General features: G+C 44.4%; 1 protein-coding gene across 1 annotated transcript in view; it reads left to right on the forward strand.

Annotated features, from left to right (window-relative positions):
- The first annotated feature begins 9,048 nt into the window (after window positions 1–9,048).
- Window positions 9,049–22,988, forward strand: part of LOC144772277 (uncharacterized) — a 50,639-nt gene continuing 36,699 nt past the window's right edge. Inside the window, exon 1 of the mRNA XM_078656508.1 lies at window positions 9,049–9,158. The gene's annotated coding sequence lies outside the window, so the exon portion shown is untranslated. The remainder of the gene's footprint in view (window positions 9,159–22,988) is intronic.

Raw genomic sequence — 22,988 nt, forward strand, 5'->3', positions numbered from 1 at the left:
TTTCCACTGCTACTGACACATCAGAGAGAGCTCGAGCATTTATATCCAAATACAGGCACTTATAATCCAAGTACAGCCCACTGATATCAAACAATAACCAAAGCCACTAGCAGGTAGAGTGTGCTTGGAAGGAGATCACAATCGAGAAATCCGAGGCGAAGTCAAATGTGTAATGGGACATTACGCATGATGTGTATGGAACTACCACAACACCACAAATTACAGTGCCTAAAAGAGTGCTGATCCGGCTTTCTCTGCTCCTTTTCCGCTGCTACTGACACATCTGAGAGAGTTCAAGCATTTATAAACCAAGTACAGGCATGTATAATCCAAGTACAGGCAATCTGAAAGAGCTCGAGCATTTATAATCCAAGCACAGGCATTTAAAATCGAAGTACAGGCAATCGTTAACACAGAGTGCCGCCATTTTAAAGTCAGGCAATTGAATGCTAGCACAATGTCATCTTAGTTCCGCCATTTTAAAGTCAGGCAGAGAACAACAATCCTGCAAGAGAAGTCAGGGAAGCTGCAGACTAGTACCTCAACACGGTGGACGTGTGATCATGGCGCCGCACCAGTAAATAGGAGTCCTAGGGCGGGAGACTTGACCATAGAATCTTGTCATAAAGAAGGCAACCACAAGTGGTATCAACATCTGGTGATTGAACCCCTGGCAGGACCCAGGCGAAGCCAGACAGCACAGCGCTCGATGCCGGTGGACAATAAGGGCCGGAAGTATAAAGACAAGCTGCCTGGCTCCAGGCACGACAGAATTGGTACTATTGTTTCGGTCAAAAAATAAAGTGAAATAAAAATAAAAATGGCATCAAAGGAGCAGACACTCCCAGCCCCCCACTGGTAAACAGGTGAGCAATCATCCGTTCAGGAGCGGAGGATAGAGGACCACTCACCAAGACGCGGTTCCGATCAGGTCCCCATTGACAAAGATCGTCGGTCACATCCTGGAGTACGTCGCGCACACCATTGGACTGCAGGAAAGTCAATGAAAAATGGCGCCTGTCCAAAGAGTCATCAGACCGGCAGCAAAGAACACCGAAAATTGAGGGCAAGCCAGCCGAGGCGGAGTCCACGACGAACAGAGCCAGCGACCAGGCAGTGAAGGCAGGGACCAGGTTGTCACAGCGAACGATCCCGCGGGTGAGTAGAAGTCAGCATATATATATCCCCATGAAGAAGTTGCACGAAGCAACGAAACGCGGCGGGGACTCAAATGAAATTAAGGGGCTGCAACTGTGCTTTTGCAAATAAAAGGATTGAATCTACCCTCATGGAGTGGCGTTCTTAAAGATCCGGGGCACTTTGGATGGATTTATTACGCGGCAAGCTCCGAGCCGCGGAGAATGCACCGCCTGGAAACTGTGGGCAGGTCTGCGAGGCTGTTACTGGAAGCAGCCTGCCAGCGCGAGGGATTGCATAAATGAAGCACACGAGCAGCCTTACAGCCCACTGGAGGGCTGAAACATTAACTAAATACTGGGGTGAAAACAATTTGGCAGCAAAATCGGACCCTACTGGAAGGGTAAAAACTTGGGACTTCAAAACCCAGCATTCAGTTTATTGGAAAACGATTGCATCATGGGAAAAAGCGAAAAACTTAAAGCAGTTTGAAGTACCACTCCTGGTTTTGTATGCTCCCCCCTCCCCATGAAGACGTTGCATGAAGCAACCAAACGCATCGGGGACTCAAATGAAATTAAGGGGCTGCAACTGTGCTTTTGCAAATAAAAGGATTGAATCTACCCTCGTGGAGTGGCGTTCTTAAAGATCCGGGGCACTTTGGATGGATATATATATATATACTCTTCGCGGTACGCTTCTCGCCGAAGCTGTGTTACTGTTCGCTTTCGGGTTAGGGAACCAAACTGCTTCCTGCCGCCGAGCCAATCCTCCGGGAGGGGTCTGTTCTACACCTTAGAAGCAACTACGGTGTTGAAAATCTCTTGAACTCCGCCCGATGAGACCGCCGTCTCACCCCTGTCCGTTTTCCCTCCAGACAGCTCACAAGAAAAAGGTGAACAGAACAGACCCAAATTTCTTCGTGCAATTAGTGGTTTATTTCAAAAATAAAACCCAGCAAGTCCGCATGACGCGTTTCGCCTCCGACACGAGGCTTGGTCACATGATAACGTTGCGAAAATCAAAGAGGGTACTTATGCAATTTCTTCAAAGGGTAGGAGGAGCCACATTACATCTGCCTTACTTATTTTAACCCCTGCACGTATCAATGCTATGCATAGTCGATTTGCAAACACTTGATACAGAATTCATGGCATAGTGCCATACAGCTATTGTGTCACACTCGTAATTATCCTGACAATACATATTCTGTGCAAATTACGCATGATAATACATATATACAAATCATATACAACTTGATAATGTACACAAATAAATATATCCATATATATACACATGACGTTATTATCAAAAATATTTAATATGTTTAGAAAAAATATAGCCAAATGCATAACTATGCATTTAAATTCATTTTCCACTATATACATATTATATACAATGCTAGACCAGTGCCAAAGCATATAAACCAAAAAGTAATCCAATTTTACACAAAAGAAAAACTTTTTTAATTTAGCACGATATTTAATCCTTTTAAAACCTGCATATGTATTATTGTGTCAAGGTATGGCCTGTGGTTCTTATGAAAAGACCACTGCCCAATCACATCTAATATGGAACAATAACTGTACATTACGCCTGCTAATAGGCTTAAATTTCTTTTACTAATGCATAGCTCTGTATTTCAATTGAAACTGCCACAAATCTAATTCATATAGATCTATTATCTTTAGTTATGTATCCTCAAAAAAACTTCCACCATTGTGTATATAAACAAATATTATAGTGCATACATGGTGTTCAAATTCCTTTTCATATATGACAAAATTATTGTTTAAAAATGAAAAAATATATTGTTGAATCTTCGGGAGAAGGACTAGATTTGATACGACCTTATATTACCACTACGGGCCTAATGAGCACCTTACCACCCACCTCTGGAGATCTTATTACATCTGTTGATATTAATATGTCATCAGAGAACTGTGTATCTAGGTGAGATTAATATATCCTTTCTTGATCATTTTACTAATAAATTGCTGAAACAGTATATATACAGAGAATTTAGAGGCAAGTATAGAGATCTTCGCTCGCATTCATACCGTGTGGAGTCTTGCTGTGCAATTCCAATATATACCTAGTCTCCAACAACCGCAGCTTAGCATTTCGGTCACCCCCTCTCTTCAGAGGTAGGGCACAGTCAATGGCATAATATTCTAGGAAAGCAGGATCACTTTTGTGTACACTCTCAAAATGACGGGCTACCGGGTATGACTGGTCTTTACCCACGATAGCCCTAATATGCTGCAATATCCGCTTGTGCACCGGCAGGCGAGTACTCGCCACATACCGGAGAACACACGGGCACTGCAGCACATAAACTGCAAAGTCTGTTTTGCAGCACATTCTTTTTCTTATCTTAACTGGTTCTTTTTTGAAAGGTACAACATACTGTGTTTTGTTGCAACCGTATCTGCAAGCTTTGCAAACTGCAAATTTTTTAAAACCACCTCCTAAGGCACCCCAAGTATCCGAGACTTGTTTCTCAAGGAAGTTGTTTACCAACCTATCTGCCATGGACCCAGATATTCTAAAAGTAATGTCCGGTTTATCATGGATGTATTTACCGATAATCGGATCACCTGTTACTAGATTCCAGTTCTTGTAGAATATCTTAGGAATTTCTCTATGTTGTTTGCTATACTTAATGATAACCTGTGGCTTGATCACTGTCTCTTCCGTTTCATTAACCATAGGCTTAGCTTTGATTTTAACTGCTAAAGCCTCTTGTCTGGTGATGGAATTGGCTCGGTTAATAGCTCTCTGGACAGTTTTTGCCGCGTAACCACGTGACAAAAAACGCTCTCTGCTCTCATCCTGTGCCGATTTGCAGTCTACTTCTAAACTGCAAATTCTAATCCTATGCTTAAAAACTTTGATAGAAAAACAGACATTTGAGGTGAGCAGATCTAGAGTGTCGCTGGTGTTGAGAGTGCTCTAACAGGAGCTGCTTTCCACCTAAACTGAGACCTACCCAGAGTTCTCTCCTTCTTTTTTGCATAATTTATGCGTCACTCTATGCCTGAAAGGGTTTTGTTTTGATATATATATATATATATATATATATATATATATATATATATATATATATATATATATATATATATATATATATATATATATATAAAGAAGCAGAGAACTCTGGGTAGTTCTCAAGTTTAGGTGGAAAGCAGCTCCTGTATAGAGCACTCTCAACACCAGCGACACTCTAGATCTGCTCACCTCAAATGTCCGCTTTCCTATCAAAGTCTTTAAGCATTGGATTAGCACAGTACCATCCAAGCCGAGATAGAAAGGGACAAGTCTTTTGCCATTTTTACAGCAAAGTCTTTAAGCATAGGAGTAGCACAGTGCTGCATATATTTATAGAATATGTGATGAGAGGAGTGACCAATCTATTATACACGTTTTATTCTTTTGCAAGTATTATCTTAAACACTCTAAGCAGTTTCTCCATCCATATTTTAAAAGGAGAAGACCGACTACTTTGGATGTGGCCTATCAGGGTATATTAGCTTTAGATGATGTTGAATTGATTTTCCGCACTAGCACTTTTTTAAAACCGCGATCAGAACACGCAGGTCTATGATGGATCCCTGACCACTTGTGATATAAGTTGGGAAAGGTTTTAATGTTTTTATGTAAAAATGATGGCTCTTGTTCCTTGCACCTTGCACTTTAGATATGTGAATTTTTATATTTGTTGGATTGTCTGTGATGTTTTAATGATCTGTGCTTTTATGGGTACTATGGTATCCGAATAAAGTAAAACTGAAACTGAACTGATATTAAATATATATATATCTCGCACAGTCTTGTCAGTAATCCTTAGAATGTGTAAACATTGGAACAAAACAAAACACTATAGCACTAAAATCGCAAGAACAAAAATTTTAAAACTCTAACAGAGTTGATCTCCCTACAAACGATACAGCAAGATAAACTAAAGGCTTCGTGCTGAGACATTTGCCAGCAAAATACATTTTGAAAATAGAGTTAATCAGAGAAGGCGAAAGACCCAATGCCCTCTCAAGCATGGTGTCTACATCTGAGAGGAATGGTTTTATAGTTGGAGACAATACAGAAATTACAGAGGCCAGCTTTATTTAACATATGTATTTTGTACATATGAATCTGTAATGTGCAAGTTCACCTTTGGATTTGTTGTAATGAATGGTATGCATCTTATCGACTTTGGGAGGACCCAGCTATAAGGTGGGATTTCTTATAAGGTGTTTTTATTTTTTTTAAAGCCAAGGTTGGTGCACAGAATCTTGATTTGATTGCTGGCTTCACCCAGAACCAGTGCAGTCATTTCAAGGCAGGTTTCACCTGGTCTTGTTTACCAGGGTTGAGCACATTTAATGCCACACGGGTGAGCTCCCTGTGCAGTCTGTGAATAGGCGTTTGCGCTAATCAGAGAAAACAGCACTGTATCTATCAAGGTCTCCATCCCCAAGACTATGATCAGGGGGGCAAAGGCTTAAGCTTTAGACTGATAAAAGACTCTTGAGTGGGCAGCGCTTCGCCATCATTCCTACTTTGGTTTTAAGTTCCCTGCTAAAGAAAATGCTCTCTTTCTTCAATTGTCAGATATGGTCATAGTATTTGGTGGCATTTCTGTAGGGCCAAATACTTGCTCCTGGGATTTGTTTTGCCCATGGAAATATCCAGGAGTTCAACAGCAGATTTTGAAAGCGTGCCTCAAACAATAGCAAGTGGAGAGTCCTTAAAGTTGGGGTTATATGATCTGGTTTGTGTTCTCTGTGACTCAGTGGCCTTAGTGTGGAGGGTGGTCTTTGGGGTAGGAGGGAGTTAGCTAGAAGGGCAGAGAGGATGGTGTTCTCCTTTTCAATTCTACAGATAATCAATCTATAATAATGAATAATCAATCCAGCTGTGGTCCTCAATAATCAATCCAGCTGTGGTCCTCAGCTGGCCGCTTGTAAGGAGGAATTCTATTTTCTTCAGATGGGGCAGGTTTGAAAGTGTCATGGGATGTGAACAGGAAGCCTGTATTGATACATTCATCACTCAAATTGGTATTAAACCCCAAAGATTGAATTTACTAATAATAAGACACATAATAGTAGCAAGTTCACATAATGAGGTTTTTCCAAAGGACTACTGGGATTTATATATGCATTCATTACTAAAAAGGTAAACAGACTTTAAAATCTCTTGTTGATTAATACTTTTACAACCAAAAGAAAATCACAACTTCTCTCCAATATAGTTATATTACAAGCTAAGGTTTGAATCTATAAAACAACACTTCATTTTTTCTCTCTAGTATTTCTGCTCACCTGCGGTGGGGGGGGGGGGAAGCTGGCTCACTTTGTTGTTGATGACTTCCTCAACCTGGGACTCTTAGGGGACTTTCTGGGGTGTTGGCATTGTCAAGATCACTACTATGGTGTTAACAACATTCCAGGAGAACATTTGACTTCTACAGTTGCATGTGTGTTGACGTCCTGCCCAGATCATTTGCCTATTAGCTAATATTGCTATATATAATTTAGGGGCAACTTTCATAAATTAATTCCCAAACTATGAAATATCTCTGTCAGATTGAAATTGAGCCTAACTCTCAAAGCTGCATGGAAAAGATGATCTAAAGGGCATTAAAAACTTCTTAAAGCTCAATGCACTATCTCAAAACTCTAACAAAAGGACCAGGCCACCTTAATCACTGTTTACGCTGAAAATGGTTGCCATCCCACCCATCAACATCAGCATGATTACTGGCCTTTATACAGGCAATATACTTTCATCTGAGCATCATGTAAATAAACTTGCCCAACCAAAAATATCCTCCATCATCAATTACAAAGAATAACATCTCTGCTCTGTAACGATAGACTCAAGTCAGCCATTTATGCAATGATAATATCCGGATTAGACGCAGAAAATATCATCCTATCTGGCCTAATGCCAATAACCTTGCAACCCCCGAAAGCAGCCTTACACTCTACAGCACGGACTGTCTGAGAGAAAAGAACACTTTACCATGTCTACCATTGGCTACCACGTGAGGCTAAAATCTAATAAAACATTTTCAATCAGACATTCAAATCCATCCACATAGGTAGATTGAGCTATCTGACTGAATTATCAAAACCATTATAATGTAGCATCCATACTTTTCTTGGACTTCTTGTATTATACCATTTTAAACCATACTTCTCAATGCCTTTGTACCTTTCTTCTAACTCACAGTAACTAACGTTCTGCGTCCCTCGCTCACAGTGTTACCTCTTCCTGAGGCTTTTGGGTGAACTTTTCTTAGCTGTGTTCTGCAGGGCTTTAAGTGGGATAAACAAACTGGGGGGGTCTCTTAAAGGGGCGTGGCCAATGTAATTAAGGGCGTGGCTTCAAAACACGTTAACTAAAAATCCGTGCTTAGCATAGTGTGCCGCCCGACTTGTATTTTGCTGTTCCGGTAATTGCGTTCAGATATATGATACAACAAGTCACATCATACCTACAAGTCAGGACTATTGGCTTTGTCAATGGTTGCTAGTTGCATAAGATAAATAAGCAGCAACTTTGGCTTGTATATAATATTGAAAACACTTCCACTTAAAGCCCTGGTAACACCACAACAATGTTGCTGCTCCTGAGTTTCAAAAAGAGAAGGGAAATATAGAGAAATAATGACTCTCTTTAAAGGATTTGCCTTCCCCTACAACACTCACCACGCGCACATCGATGTGCCTGCTGTCAATGCAGTCCGCCTGTGCCAGGGCACAAAACAGAGCCCGATAGAGACCCGTTTTAAGGCCCCCTTTAAAAAAACTGCTGGTGCTCAGACCCGGTGAGACCTGGACCACTTAAAGCCCTGGTGTACGGGATCAAGAATAGTAAGGGTTTACTATGCGGTAATCATAGGGGAAAAGTAAGGGACTAGAGGGTGGACTATTAAAATTGTATTCAGGCAATGTAAACGTTGGTTTGTCCTCTGTTGCTTCTTATAGGCTGTACAACTTAGAGCCTGAAAATAATCCCAAAAGAGTGTTCAGCAGATGCTAACCCCTCTGGGCAAACAGCTCCCTACCCCCTGACTAGTAGTTTGATGCTTCTTGGCATGCACCCCACTTGCTTTTAGGTGAATAATATTCCTCGATATTCGATAAAAAGTGGATATAAGTTAATTGGATATCACCTTATGGCTTGCTTTGTAGTAGACAATGCAAGCCCAAGTTAATGTGAAATATCTGGACCATATGTGCAGCCATCCAATGTACTGTAATTGTAAGCTAAGGTACCCCCAATATAATTTTAGGTCTAGAGGAGGGGGAAAATACTGCTATGTACTGCCATCCTGGGTAGGAGCGATTTCAAAGTGCTCAATCTTATAAGTACTACTATAGAGGCCTGTGCATTGCTGTCCAAACTGAAAAGACTGCTTTGGAATAAGTTGGGAGTTTAGGTTTAAGATTTTTTTTTTATATTAGTCCCAGCTGCTCTCTGTAGCTTATTAGTCTTTACTTCTTCTAAATCAGTGTTATATGTATATAAGTATTCTATGTTCAAGAGAGGAAGATTGTGTGTACAGCACATTAATTTTAATCAAATGTGCAAGGGCGCTTTTATTCCCAGAGGACTTGCACATTTTGAGACTGCCCTTGAAGTTTCCAGATTACACTTACATTTCTTCATCTTTTTTTCATATAAAAGGTCAGTCTGACATGTGTTATATGCGCATGCGCAAATAACACGTTGTCAGTTGCTTAGGAAAGTGCGCGCAGGGATAAGACACTGCTCATTGGTGCATGCGTAGAGAGGCGGTCTGCGCATGCGCATGCGCGGGACACCACACTCTACAGCACGCCTAGTAACAGCATATCATCCACCGAGTCCTGTGTCTGCGCATGCGCCAGTGAGCCTGGTGCCATTGTTGTCCTTCTGTAATGTCTGCATTCATCCCTGCTCTGTCTCAGCTGGAGGATGGTGCAGTCTCTCGTCTGTGCAGCGCCACCAGACATGCTTCTGCAGCTGAGGTACATACGTCTTTATGCTGCTGATGTGACACAGCTGTACGTCCGTAGTGTATAAAAGTGTGGCATGTTTATGCCTTGTGTGCAGGGGTGTAGCTTGGTCAGTAAGTTTCAGGGGGTGAGAGCTTCAGATTTCCCAACAATCACACTGGTTCAAATACATTATATGAGAAGCAGGGTAGGAGGGGGGGGGGGGTTAAGGAGCAGTAGGAAGGAAGAGGAGGGCACTTAAAACAAAAACATTAGTAAAATAAGCATTTTTAAGACCTTTAAAACAAAGGTGACAATGTGTGTGTGTTTTTGTCTGCATGTGTATGTAAAAGTTCCAAGTGAAACACGACAAACCCCTTCGCCATACCCGAGATAAAGCACATTTACCCAACTATTTACTACATAATCCATTTCTTAGGGGGGTGTAATATCCCAAACCCCCCCTGAAACTACTCCCCTGTATATCTCAGGGACATAAAAAGATTCTATGGTAGTGAAGAAGGACGAAAGAGGTTGGCGAGGCCCAGACACCTCTGGCTTTTGGTAAAATAACACAGTTTTATCATGTCAGCAAAACGATGTCATTCGTAGGAAAGGAGGGAGGGAAGAGGCCGAGGACAATTCACTAAATTGCCTGGGGTACCGGAAGTGACATCACACACCCTCTGACATCATATGAAGTAGTATATGATCTTCGACCCTGTATCCTAGGAAGTATGCCACCTGATCTTGACCCTCAAGACATAACACAAACTGACATCACTGAAGCTTAATGTTAACCTAACAGAAAAAAATATTGTTAAATCACAGGAAGATGCACAAAATTTAGATTTAGGAAACATTAGGGTCAGGTACACCTGTGAAAGTTTATATTGATTATAGATCTTGAGTGTGATTTTTTTTTTGGGGGGGGCTTTGTTTACACGTCATCATTGTTTATAGGTTGTGATGTATGGTCACTTGTACAATCTGAGATCGAGGTTTTGTTAAAATGCATCCTTTTACATGCTTTCATAATAGGGTAATATGGATATTATTAAAAATGTGCATTTCTTTAACTTGGTTTCCCTTTAAAGGCACATTTTAGTGCACATTTGGATGTTAGCGCAGTATAGCTCACTGAGAGTTATACGTGTGCACCTCTTCCTGCTCCAGTGTGTGACTTCCAATGTACATGTGTACAGTTCTGCTGTCTCCAGAGTGCAGGATTTCTCCAGGGTTGGTTGTTCCTTCATGTACCAGAAGCTGCTACGGGTTGAGTCACTGGACCTCTCTGGGGCCCTTGAACCAATCTGTCGGGTGCATTAAATAACATTAAAAAGAGCCTGCTGGGCCAAGGGGTCGGGGGGGGGGGCTCGGGTCAATCATGTAGGATCTCGCAGGATGAGGGGCGCCAAGTCTTCTGCAGACCAGAGACTTTTATGGGGTCTTAGCTCGAGCCACCAGTGGTCTGACAGCCGGGCAGATATCCACTTGCACTAGTATGTCGAGGGCATTACTCCTGCGGGCTGCCAGCCTTCAGAGGGTAGAGGCATGAACGGCAACCCATTTTCTAAAAACAAGCCAACACAGCCTTGTAACTGTTGTGTTAGGGGCATTTTATATTTCTGAGAGGCAGGAAACCGCCCATTGTGAAAGGGGAGACCAGTAGCATCCAGAGCTGCCAGAGAATACACATCATGAAAAGGAACATTAGCCACACTGTAGCATTCTGAGCTGCCAGAGATCACACATCATGAAAAGGAACATTAGCCACACTGTAGCATTCAGAGCTACCAGAGATCACACATCATGAAAAGGGACATCAGCAACACTGTAACATTCTCCCACATCGTGAACGGGACATCAGTAACATTTAGAGCTGCCAGAAATCACACATTGTGAAAGGCTCATCAGTAACATTTAGAGCTGCCAGAAATCACACATTGTGAAAGGCTCATCAGTAACATTTAGAGCTGCCAGAGATCACACATTGTCAAAGGGACATCAGGAACAGTAATATTCTGAGCTGCCAGGGGTCACACTTCATGAAAAGGGCGAGCAGTAACACTGTAACATTCTGAGCCTGTTCAAGCACTGCGGCTGACCCTGAAGCAGAGTGGGTCTCAGTGCGTGCTTATCCCGCACCCAATGAAGGCCTAAACCCCCTCCCTCCCTCCTGACTATTAAGCCTCCTGGGGCTCCCCTGCTGCTGCCCCCTGCTCCGAGGGGGTCTGGAGCCTGGTGTGGGCCCGCTTCCTGAATCGCGGGATCCCCGGATGCAGAGGTGCTCACCCTAGGCCTGGAGGACTGGTGAGACCTAGGAGGGGAGAGCAGAGCTTTGACTCCACTGAAGAAAGTAAACCAAATTCACCATCCTACTGAGCAGCAACGCGGGACGACACCTGAACGCCTACAGGTAGAAAGATCGGTTGCAAATTCGCGCAGTGGTGGGTTTCTGTCCCCCCTCCCTTCCCAGCTGGGCCCCCAGGATTCTGCTCTCTGGCCTCCTCACTGAGCTACGGGGTGCACTCGCTATCCCACCCAGTTACTCCATCGGAAAACCCCAAGTGGACTCTGGACGCCTGAGGGAGACCGAGTGCATCACTTCTGCGCCACACAGGTGGTGGACCTTAATCCTGCCACCCTACATACTACGGGCAAAAACCACCAAGGAAAACGGAATACAGGGTGATCACCTGACTTAGCCCCACTACCCTACCAACCTGATCTGCCCTGCACATGACGTATCAGGGAGTTGAACGAACTTCGAGCTGAAGTGGCCGTGTCCCAGGGACTTGCCTACCCTTGTCACTATTGTGGCTCTGACGCATCGACGGTGGAGCCATGCTCTGCCTGAAGTCGAAACCTATCTCGACACAACTAAGCGACCTGGCCAGAGAGATACCGAGACTCCCCCGTGCCGACCCAAGGAATCAACAAAGACACACATGAACCTGTGGAATGTCTGGATAAAGCCGACCACAGGAATCCTGGTAAATCCTCTATTTCAGAGAAAGAGACTTGATCCTACGACAGGCCCGCATTCAGAAAACCCTACCCTGCCAAAACCACACTATTATGATATTCCCGGACTACTCAAGGGGTGGAGAAGTGTGGCTCACTGGTTAGAGGAGGCAGACCTGGAAGCAGAGGTCAGCCCGGGACCAGGGTTCAATTCCCGGCTCGGCGGGGTCTTGAGTCCTAAAAAATGTCCATGGACTCGACAATTCTCGCTCCGGTGCCTACTCGATTCACAGGTTCACACTCTGCGACTCTGGGCAATAGCTTGCTTAATCTCCACAACGGCCCCTCGCGGCGGGATGCCTGGCTTTCACCTTGCGGATACCCTGCTGGGGTTATCTCACAGGGAATACCAGGACGGGTTCCCTAAGCAAGCGCTTAGAAACCGCTCGGTGATTTGCGCTATATAAATTCCTGTACATTTACATTTACATGTCCAGACCCAAAGACGTTCATACACGGAAGTCCTCACACCTTACACCAGCATGGCCTTACACTCAAACTACATACCAACAGGTGAGGCCTCCATCCAACACTAACCATCACCCAAACACTCCCACCACATGGAGGGTTCCCGGGATTCCGTGGGCTTCTCACACCGACCATGACACAGACAATACATAGAGGAGACTTTCTCCGGGTAATGTCTTTGAATGTCAATGGCCTGCTGGACAGAATCAAGCGCACCGCTGTTCTGCGGCATGCCCAAAGATACACCCTGACATACTCCTGCTCCAAGAAACCCATCTTATGGGTAATCTCTGTCCATTCCGCGGAAGATACAGGTTCGACAGATCCTGGCACTCAGGCTTCACACGGGGATCACGCGGAGTGGAGATCCTACTGAAGTGCAACTTGCCCTTCGTACCTACTCAAATCACCAGGGATCCCCACGGTCGCTTTGTTGCTCTCTCCGGAACAATGGGCGACAACGCCCTCTCCAATTATACTCCTGGTGCCATGCATACACAGACTATAGGCAGCATTGGGGAGGTGATTAGCTCCTTACCGCTGGGAACAACGGTGGTGGGAGGAGACTTCAATGCTCTCATGCAACCCTCTCGACTCTCCTTTTTGCCCTGGCAATGGAGCCCCTGGCCACCCTCATTCGTGCTGATGACTGGGTCCAGGACTGGAAGTGGAAAGGCTCTCATGAGGACAAAATTGCCTTATACGCACACGATGTCCTACTCTTCCTCGCAGAGCAGACCCAATCCGGCCCCAGATGCCTACAAATACTCCGTACCTTCGAGCGAGTCTCCAGCTTATGCTGAAACGCCGCAAAATCAACCCTGGTGCCCCTGCATCTATCTAGAGAGTGCTTTGATTGGCAGTCTACCATCCCCATCAGACGACAATCGTTTAAATACTTGGGAATCTGGGTCGCTCTGCTCCCTGAGCTGGCCTGGGCATATAATATCACCCCACTAGTCACAAAAGCCAAAAAGACCTCCAGAAGGGGCAAGCCCTGCCGCTCAACCCATTAGGTAGAGTAGCACTTTTTAAAATGATGATTCTTCCCTGATTTCTCTACATCATTCAAAATACTCTATCCTATATTCCCCGGCGTTGGTTCAGGGGGTTGGGCAGTTTAATCGCGAGGTTCCTCTGGAGTGGTTCACGGCAACGCATAGCCCTCTGCCGCTGACAAATTTCGCCCTTCGACGGAGGCATGGGTATGACAAACTTGTATCTATACTACTTAGCAATATGCCTCCTAGTACTGCACGATTGGTTCAATGGAGGCTAGTCTGACCTCGCCTATAGGACCGGGTTGCGGGATCTGGGACTCTCTCAGGTCCAGACTATGATGTACGGGGACCCCTCCGTACGGGGACCCATACCCAAGACCTTACCTACAGTAACCCACGCAGATCTGCTAGCCTGGCGTGCCTCCCTGCATCATACCCAATGGGGGAATAGGCTGACCCAGCAAACACCCCTCTGGCAAGGCACATGGCTACATGAAGTGGGGGGCCTAGAGGGTTTCCGGGGCAGGAATCTTATTGGTATCTCGCAACCCGTGACATTTGGATCAGCGTCCATATATGTTCCTTCTCGGGCTTTCAAACCAGACACTCACTCCACCCGTCACAGTTTTATAACTACTTACAAATCCGCCACACACTCAACGTACATCTAGTAACAGCCATGTTGCTACCAGAGCACAGCCCCTTAGAAGCTCAAATCACAATGGGGGACTTGGGGAGAGGGGGTATCACCCATTTATCGCTCCTTAACTAACAATGGTCCCACCTCCCTTGACCCACTGAGAACTAGATGGGAGGCCTGGCTAGGTGCTCTGGAAGACGATGACTGGAGAGATGCCTTGATGGCCCCCAAGACCATCACTGTCTCAGCCACACTCCGCTTGGTCAAACTATACTACCTACATACCTATTATCTCACCTATCTCACCCTATCCGCGTACATAGTGCAGGCCTAATGCCACACCCATCTTGTACACGATGTGGGGCTGAGCCCACTGATTTTTTCCCATGTGGTATGGTCTTGCCCCCTCATAGCTTCCTACTGGGACGTACCTCACAACCCCTTGAATATACTGCTAGGGGTCACAGACGGGCTGTATGGACCTAAAGCAGACAAGATATTCTTAGGCACAGCCCTTGTGGTGGCCAAGCGATACATTGCAATGGCATGGAAGAATCCCCTCCCGCCTTACATAACCAAATGGCGCAAAGGTGTAGACTGGTGCCCACACAAGAACTGCCACTGTACGAGGCCAGTGGATGCCCGGCCGAGCATCAGAAAATTTGGGGCAAATGGTTGGGAATGGTGGGTTAATCAGTCCCCCCGTCTTTTATGGATCCATTCTTATGTATCATACGGAGGGCAGAGATACGGCAATGTCTACCAGCATAATAATCTTTTACTCGCCTAATGTCATCTGTAAATATGCTGGTGGAAATGCTGTGCTGTTTATACTCTGGTTCTATTATTGTCTTTTCACAAAATCGATAAAATTGACTATCAAAAGAAAAACCGGCAAAGGGACTCCAGGGCTTATCATAGCCAGGTTACGAAGAATTGTGCCTTTGTATTGGTTTAAAAAGTACCATTGCTAAATGGTTATATACTCCAGTGCATATGTAAGAACCGGAGGGATATTTACTCTGTAAATTCTACTAAGTGTTTAAAATGTCTCCCTCCAGAAAATTTATACACAGATTTAATGCTGCCATATACCCTAAGACCTTGTTTCCTAAATGTTTAAAATGAATATTATTGAGGCTCTGGGAGTCTTTTCCTGAATACATGTATGATTTTACCATTTCAATTGGTGTTCTACCTATGTACCAACTTTCTTCCCTTAAAATCCCTTATTTTGGCCTTAGTGATGTTAATTTGTAAACAGTTTTTTCCTGCATATTCATTCAAAGCTTTACATTTATTTTTAAGCCTGCTGATGTAAGATCAAATAAAACCTCATCACCTGCATACAGTAATACTAGTAGATCATAAAATGTAACCCGTGGAGGAAAATTCCTAATATTTACAAATTGAGTGGGGAGATCATGAAGGTATATCGAAAAAAGAATTGGAGGCCAACAGACAGCTCTATTTTCGGCGGTTATTTGTCTGAATTGTTCGTGTTAGTCCCTTACTCCTTCCCATTAATGCCCTGGAGTAGTGGAGGAATGCAATCCTAAAAATAGTTTTAATAAATCCGACGGTATGCTCGGTGAGATCTGTTTCTCCCAAAGGGTCGGCGTGTCCACTTTGCAAAAAACGTTCAAGAAGTCAATGAAAGCGCTATAGAATTTCCGATTTTCTAACCACATATAGTATATATTAAGGTCTGTATAATTGCGATGGTAACCATTGCAGAGTGGTTTGGTCGGAATACAGCCTGTTCACATGGTCTAATTCCTTTAGAGAAAGCCCAGTCCCAAAGATGTTTCTAATTTGCTGGCTGCGAAGATCCTTCCTGATGCATCCAGAAGAGTAATATGGCGATAGTTGATCAAGAATAACTGAGAATCTTTCTTTTGGAGAGGTATTGCAGTCCATGATCCAAAGATAACTTTTACGAATGCTTATGTAGAGATGAAAATGTTGAAAGATTCAGATTCCACAGATAGAACAGTAGACTCTGCTCTAAATAATTATACACAACTAAGGAGTATCTATATATGCAATTTTAACAATCATCAGTCATTTGTAGACATAGTTCATGCAACAAAAGGGACAACTCTTTATAGCAGGCTTGATTCTTCTTTTGTATTTTATTGCCTTTGTTCACTACAAGCGTGATTGTTCAAATGATATTTCTAAAGGAAGATTTAAAAGAATGTATCCCATTCAATTGCCGGTTAAATACATCACAAAACAGCCTACGCGTTTCGTCCACATTTGGACATCATCAGGGCTGTAGAGATAAAAGAAAGAAATGTAACTAACCAATCCGAAAAAAATATATTATAAATTTCTAAATTTGTAAAACAACTAATAAAGTACTTCAATCTGTAGCAAAATGCTAGTCCTACCTATATAACAATCTACAGACAATGCGAAATAAAGCCTGCCTATTTAACATTCTGTGCAAAGTATTTGTCAGAACAACTCATTCTAAGTGTGACAGTGGACTTTTCATCCTTCCATTCTAATTACGAAATAAAAGACTTTTCACCTTGAGTCAAAAACAATCTAAGTTCACATTGACAGTAAATGTTTTAGCCTTCCATTAAGATTTGTAAGATGAAAAACAATTTAACCACACGTCACAATGATCGAAATCAACATTGACCCTGTAATAGATATAGTGACAGTAGTAAAATTCTTTCAATATGGTCAAGTCTCCAATTTTCTCTTAACAATCCATTCTTTAATTCCACTAATCAAAAAGGGGAAAAGATAAACAAATTATAATGAGGTTTAACAAAATGTGAATAGCAACCTACTATGTTTAGAAAAACTGCACCTAGTGGAGCCTATTATTATTGTGTTGCTCCCTGGAGCACTCGATAATTACCCCAGATCAAGTGTTAAGTTATATAGTCTAAACGCTAGGTGAGGTATTTTAACTGTTCTATTCAACAAACACCTTTTTAAATAAAAAAAAAGCGTCCAAAGAAGTCCTAACCTTTTAATCCTGTTTAAACTGTTAGATCAATTAATTTTTCAAAATCAGCGATTTGTGCGTCCCAAGCACTATTGTTATAGTGCTAAACGATTCCCTATAAAACAAAAAGGCAGAGGGAGACAAGGAGACAGAGACAAAAACAAGCATTGAAAATGCAATAGGTCTCGCAATAACGCGAGTCTGAACTATTAGCATTGTAAATGATTATGCCCTTTATTTTTGCGTTCTGGTTTTTGGAACATAAATAAAAGGCTTTGCCATTTACAAGGCCTATAGCTTAAATTTGCGTTAAAACGAGACCTATTGCATTGCAATGGTGGTGGTGCTGCTGAGTTTTCTCTGAATCTGCACCCACAATCTGCACCCACAATCTGCACCCACAATCTGCACCCACAATGTGTGAGTGGCATTGCGTGTGTGAGTGGCGTTGCGTGTGTGAGTGGCGTTGCGTGTGTGAGTGGCGTTGCGTGTGTGAGTGGCGTTGCCTGTGTGAGTGGCGTTGCCTGTGTGAGTGGCGTTGCATGTGTGAGTGGCGTTGCGTGTGTCAGTGGCGTTGCATGTGCGAGTGGTGTTGCGTGTGTGTGGCGTTGCGTGTGTGTGGCGTTGCGTGTGCGAGTGGCGTTGCGTGTGCGAGTGGCGTTGCGTGTGCGAGTGGCGTTGCGCGTGTCAGTGGCGTTGCGCGTGTCAGTGGCGTTGCGCGTGTCAGTGGCGTTGCGCGTGTCAGTGGCGTTGCGCGTGTGAGTGGCGTTGCGTGTGTGAGTGGCGTTGCACGTGTGAGTGGCGTTGCGCGTGTGAGTGGCGTTGCGCGTGTGAGTGGCGTTGCGCGTGTGAGTGGCGTTGCGCGTGTGAGTGGAGTTGCAAGTGTGAGTGGCGTTGCGTGTGAGTGGCGTTGCGCGTGTCAGTGGCGTTGCGCGTGTGAGTGGCGTTGCGCGTGTGAGTGGCGTTGCGCGTGTGAGTGGCGTTGCGCGTGTGAGTGGCGTTGCGCGTGTGAGTGGCGTTGCGCGTGTGAGTCGCGTTGCGCGTGTGAGTGGCGTTGCGTGTGTGAGTGGCGTTGCGCGTGAGTGGCGTTGCGTGTGTGAGTGGAGTTGCACGTGTGAGTGGCATTGCGCGTGTGAGTGGCGTTGCGCATGTGAGTGGCGTTGCGCGTGTGAGTGGCGTTGCGTGTGTGAGTGGAGTTGCGTGCGTGAGTGGCGTTGCGTGCGTGAGTGGCGTTGCGTGCGTGAGTGGCGTTGCGTGCGTGAGTGGCGTTGCGCGTGTGAGTGGCGTTGCGCGTGTGAGTGGCGTTGCGCGTGTGAGTGGCGTTGGGTGTGTGAGAGGCGTTGCGTGTGTGAGTGGCGTTGCGTGTGTGAGTGGCGTTGCGTGGGTGAGTGGCATTGCGTGGGTGAGTGGTGTTGCGTGGGTGAGTGGTGTTGAGTGGGTTAGTGGCGTTGCGTGGATGAGTGGCGTTGCGTGGATGAGTGGCGTTGCGTGGATGAGTGGCGTTGCGTGGATGAGTGGCGTTGCGTGGATGAGTGGGGTTGCGTGGGTGAGTGGTGTTGCGTGGGTGAGTGGCGTTGCGTGGGTGAGTGGCATTGCGTGGATGAGTGGCATTGCGTGGATGAGTGGGGTTGCTTAGATGAGTGGGGTTGCGTGGATGAGTGGGGTTGCGTGGATGAGTGGGGTTGCGTGTGTGAGTGGGGTTGCGTGTGTGAGTGGTGTTGCTTGGGTGAGTGGGGTTGCGTGGGTGAGAGGCGTTGCGTGTGTGAGAGGCGTTGCATGTGTGAGTGGCGTTGCGTGCGTGAGAGACGTTGCGTGTGTGAGTGGCGTTGCGTGGGTGAGTGGCGTTGCGTGGGTGAGTGGTGTTGCGTGGGTGAGTGGCGTTGCGTGGATGAGTGGCGTTGCGTGGATGAGTGGCGTTGCATGGATGAGTGGCGTTGCGTGGATGAGTGGCGTTGCGTGGATGAGTGGCGTTGCGTGGATGAGTGGGGTTGCGTGGGTGAGTGGTGTTGCGTGGGTGAGTGGCGTTGCATGTGTGAGTGGCGTTGCGTGGATGAGTGGCGTTGCGTGGATGAGTGGCGTTGCGTGGATGAGTGGGGTTGCTTAGATGAGTGGTGTTGCGTGGATGAGTGGGGTTGCGTGGATGAGTGGGGTTGCGTGTGTGAGTGGTGTTGCTTGGGTGAGTGGCGTTGCGTGGGTGAGTGTGGTGTTGCGTGGATGACAGTGGGCTTGCGTGGGTGTGAGTGGCGTTGCGTGTCTGTAAGTGTTGCTGTGTGGGTGAAAGTGGCACAGAGCCTTTGATGTGGCCTGGCGCAGGAGAAATGCTGCTGCTGCTAATTAAATACAAGAGCGGCCGGGAAGCGGCCAGGAAACACAAGTACGGCCGGCCACATAATTAGGGGAGGAGAAGCCGCACAGCACACGCTGGGAGAAGCCCTTTGATGTGCTGTGCTGCCGCGATGCGCGCTCTGTGCTGGGGGAGGGCCATTAGCCTGATCTCGCGGCAAGATCAAACGAAGGGTGGGAGGGACATTGAGGAACAGGAACAGATGGCCATGAAAGTGTATGGGCCAAAAGCGCGTGCCTGTACGTGCACTCGAAGAAAACGCCACGAAAAAAAGCGGTGGTTTGACAATCAGTTCGAGCACTTGATTTCTCGCCATTTCCCATTCTTTCGGAATGGTAAAGGACGAGACCTAACAATTAGTAGCCTCCTATCCAAATATCCAAGTCATCTCCCATCTGCACGGAACAACTATCTATCGAACGCCTACCTCCATAAACGTGGATTAATTCCTCCCGCGTCTGTCTTCCTCGGCGACTCGCCTGATAAAGAGTCAGCCATTCCCCAAGTCATTCTACTCCCATTTAAATCCTCAACGGGCCAATGAGACTCTATCAAAAAGGCGCGCCAAAAACCCTCATCTTGTTTATGGAATCCAAGTTCCCTCATACGTCCGCTATCCCATGTGACCGGAAAGAAACGGAATAATAACTGTGCGGAGAAAATGCCGCTGAGCCTAAAAGTGTAATTCGAGTAAAATTATAATGATTAGGTGATCAATCAGCTGTATACGCTATCCCGTTCCTTAGTATTAGTCACAGGAAGAAACATATAATTTATCTTAATCACTACCATTCTACGTGTGCTACGTCGTCTCTCCACGGGAATGGTAGAAGTGTTTCCGGTGTGTGTCCCTCTCCACAGTGATTGGTTCAAGATACAGTCGTCTTTGAACCAATCGCAATTCATTATTCAAAACGTGGTCTCGCAGTGTTAGGTCAGAACCTACGTTTCTTGGATCATGTTCCCTCCAAGGTCCGCATAGCGAAAAATGTAGATACCGCACTCCAAAATTTAATGGAGCACGAAATACACTAATTACATCTGGCTGCTTGTTCATTTTATTTGGACCATTTTTAACCAAAGCAATAAGTATTAACGGTACATTTCCCTCTCTATAGAAAATAGTTTAAATAATTCTGTCAACTTAGAGCCAATCACGATTCATCGTTTGAAACATGATATAGCAAAATTAGGCCATACATGTCCAGCCCACGTTTCTTCCTCCCGTTTCCATCGCGGTCCGCATAACAGTGAAAACTCCATACCGTGACTCGTCTTGTCTATAGAGACAGGATATAATTTTTGTGTAAACGAAGCTACTTGTTATTGTTTAGACCGATTTTAGACAAAGCAATATTTAGCTAATGAACGCAACGGTATGTTAATTAAGCACCCGTTGTCTATTCAATGACTTATTAACAGTTACAGTACTAAAGTCATGATTATTCATAAGTACTAACCAACTTGTCAAGAATTTATTTTATACAAAATGATGCGTGATGAAATAAGATAGTGCACTTATTCACTACACACAAATTAAATATTCAATAAAATTAACATAACTTAACTCAAGACTTGGATCCCAACCATAAAAGTTCTGTCTAAGTTGATAAAGATAGCCTTATAAGGGTAGATCAAACTAAAAATAGAGACCGCAGTAATGATGTCATCTAATGAAATAAATCCAGCTTCAACTGCTCCGTGCACCTTTTGTTTTACAGAAAATGATGCATTTCTGAATCGCTATTAAGCCCCTCCTTTACCGTTCTACAACGACTGATCCAGCGTGCTTCCTCCTTCCTAATACTCAGTTCTCAGTCTCCACCTCTCACATGCGGTTCTATTTTCTGGAGACCATGAAACCTGAATTCTTTTGATCCTTCATGTGATCTTTTAATGTGTGCAAATATTGGTGATTTATGGTCCTCATTTAGAATGGCCCTTCTATGTTCTTGCATGCGTATCTTGAGAGCTCTCTTCGTGCTCCCAATATAGACTTTTTTACATGCGCAAATCAATGCATATACCACTCCAGTACTATTGCAATTGATAAACTGTTTAATTTGATAAGTCCTGGTACTATTGTATCTGAATTCCTTGATTTTGTTCACTCCCCAGGGACACATGTTGCATCCGCCGCATGTGAAAAACCCATTGGGGGTTATGGGCATCCACTCCTTTCTAACTCGTTGAATGGGTTGAATATAGTTACTAGTAACCAGATTACTAATCGTAGGGCTCCGTCTATAAACTATTTTTGGTGTTTCTCCAATTAGTCCTGCCAGACTCGGTACACCCATCAGTAAATGCCAGTTTCTTTTAAGAATTTTGAAAATCTTGTCTTTATCTGTGTTATATGTTGTTATGAACGCTAAAGGCCTATTTGACACTTCGCTATTTCTCTTTGTTGATTTTGGTGTCAAAGTTGTGTGTCTAGCTATCTGATTAACTTTTCCTCGTGCTGCCTTCAATAGTTTGTCAGAATATCCACGATTCTTTAGCCTGTGGCACAACTTATCAATCTCTTCTTTGAAATCCACATCCTTAGGACAATTTCTTCTAATTCTAACCATTTCACCAAATGGAATGCCCTTGATCACTGATGTTGGGTGTGAGCTTTCTGCTCTCAAAATAGAATTAGTTGCGGTCTCTTTCCTGAATAATTTACTCTTTATCGAAACTCCCTCTACAAATAACTCCACATCCAGATATTCTATTCTTTGCAGTTGAAAATTCATGGTCAAAGTTACGTTGAACGAATTATTATTCAAAAACAGTAGATATTCCTCCATTTGTTCCCTCGAACCTCTCCAAAGAATTAGGATGTCGTCTATAAAACGACCCCAAAACAGTATATGATCTGTCCAATTTGCTGCTCTTCGACTCCAGGCATACTCCCTTTCATACCAGCCCATGAATAGGTTGGCATAAGAGGGGGCAAACCTGGAGCCCATTGCAGTACCCCTGATCTGATGGTACCATTCATTTTGAAAGAGGAACTAATTATTGTTTAGAATGAGAGAGCTCATGGCTACAATCATTTCTGAGTGTTCCACCAGACTGGCACTTCTCTTGCCTAAAAAATGTTTCAAAGCTGTTTCTCCTATATCATGATTGATGAATGTATATATTCCTACAACATCCAAAGTTACAAAGCTCATGCCATCTTCCCAAACCACATTCTCCAATTTATTTAGTATATCCATGGTGTCCCTAACGTGGGACGGTAAGTTTACTACTAGCGGTTTTAGAAAACCGTCAACAAATTCAGACAGGTGTTCTGTCAAACTGCCAATGCTTGAAACAATTGGTCTTCCTGGCGGATTTGTTCTTGATTTATGTATTTTTGGCAGAGTATAAATAAAAGGTAGGTGGGATTCAAAATTCTCAAATATTTATACTCCGCCTCGTC

This window comes from Lissotriton helveticus, chromosome 8 (assembly GCF_964261635.1).
Source record: "Lissotriton helveticus chromosome 8, aLisHel1.1, whole genome shotgun sequence".
NCBI lineage: Eukaryota > Metazoa > Chordata > Amphibia > Caudata > Salamandridae > Lissotriton > Lissotriton helveticus.